At 37.5% G+C, this 1,870-nt stretch overlaps 1 protein-coding gene across 2 annotated transcripts in view; it reads right to left on the bottom strand.

The window, feature by feature from the left end:
• LOC106879532 (protocadherin-11 X-linked) overlaps nt 1-1,870 on the bottom strand; it is a 28,404-nt gene that overhangs the window by 23,454 nt on the left and 3,080 nt on the right. The window lies entirely within an intron of this gene.

Below are 1,870 nucleotides of genomic sequence, written 5' to 3'. Positions count from 1 at the left end.
ATGTAAAACGGAGAAAGAAGCTTGGCTGTTTCTTGAAATAAATACATCTAAAGAAGTGGTTCTTGACTATGGATCCCTTCGATCCCTATTTTACTCCCCTAGACCTCCATAGCCATTTGGTATTTAAGAAAACCCCTATTGTATTTTTATGATTAAATATTATTAGGAATTGGTTTAAAACAATGTTGAAACATTTCGTGTATTATAGTTCCGAAAAGTTCCTGACTTTAAGGGTGTCGTGAAAGGCCTGGTTGGAGGCCCAACCTTCCCAATTCTTTTACAGGGCTTAGAAAAACTGAAGGACTGCTGCAATAAATGTGTGAATCTGAGAAGGGAATATGTTGAATAAAATCATAATTAACTGATCCTCCTGTATTTTCTTTTAGCCAGGAACTTTTCAGCAACCCCTCATATAACCAATTTATTGCACATAAATTTTAACAAAGTCTTATATGCCCCTCCCCCAAGGGTCATATGAACCCTGGTCATATGGATTAGAAGCAACTCAATAGGTTGCAAAATATTTCTATTTTCACATGATATCATGTCTGATGGTATATAAGATGCATTTTTTTCCCCTGAAGTTGTCTAAAAAAAAAATCATCCTTGGTCCTACATGCGAAGTTGGGCCTCCTATACGCCAATTTTTGTCCCTGACATTCACTACTACAAGCTAGTGTTTAACCCAGACGGTCTCTTCTATCTAGCCTGACTCCGCAATAATATTTACTTAAGCATTATTAATATTAGTTTTACTAAGATCGCAAGCTGGCGGAATCGTTAGCACGTTGGGAAAAATGCTCATTGGTATTTCGTCCGTCTTTACATTCTGCGTTCAAATTCCGCCGAGATCGACTTTGCCTTGGCGGGACCGTTGGAATGCTATACTTTTAGTTTAGGTGTGCCGCCGAATCTAAGCAAAAAAAGGATGCGGATCGCTGTTATAGACCAACACTAATGACCATTGACATCATTCAAACTCATTTTCCTCTCGCGAATTCATCTCTCTGCCCTTTCTCCTTTACCGTTTTGTATCATCATCATCATCATCATCATCATTATTATTATTATTATTTGTCTATTCCCATTTTCATTCAATGTTAATTTTGGTTGTTATCTACAAACTTAAGTCTTTTTTTTTTTTTTTTAAACCGATGCAAATTTCCCGGACGAAGTGTTAATACAATTACTGTAAAGCAATGAAACGATTCCATGGAGCTAAAGTAATAAAAATTTCTTGATAACCATACTAACTTTTTTAATTACTAGCAAGGACACAGTATTTCGTTTTGCAACCATAATATACTACCAAATATATTTACAAGTTTACAAGTCAATATTGTGTCTTATCTTGTGTTAGCAGTGCGATATTCTCAGTTTAAAGTTTATCTCTATGAATTTTCTATAGAATTTAGAGCCAGCGCTGAAAGTTACAGCGGTTCGTATACGAATACGTTTATGTAGACAATGCAATCGAAGAGAGAGAAAATAGGTAATGGGGGTATATGAACATTCCGAGAGTTATTATTGTGTTAGAGAATGAATTTCTAATTGCACACCAGGCAAAGTGTCCCCTTTGAATTCGGGATCTTGTGATTCCAAGTTAAACAAATATATGTGTGTATGGATATATTTGCTTATTTATTTGCGTGTATGTGTGCGTGCGTGATGGTGGTGGTGATGGTGTGTGTATGCAGTGGTGGTTTAGTGTGTGTATGTGTGTGTGTGTGTGTGCGCGCGCGTGATGGTGTATGTTGTGGTATGTCTGTGGTGGCGGTGGTGGCCTCGTGTGTGTGTGTGTGTGTGTGATAGTGGAGATGGTGTGTGTGTGTGTGATGGTGGAGATGGTGTGTGTATGTTGTGGTATGTC

Source organism: Octopus bimaculoides, chromosome 20 (assembly GCF_001194135.2).
Source record: "Octopus bimaculoides isolate UCB-OBI-ISO-001 chromosome 20, ASM119413v2, whole genome shotgun sequence".
NCBI classification, from domain to species: Eukaryota; Metazoa; Mollusca; class Cephalopoda; order Octopoda; family Octopodidae; genus Octopus; species Octopus bimaculoides.
This window is presented reverse-complemented; position numbering and strand designations above follow the sequence as displayed.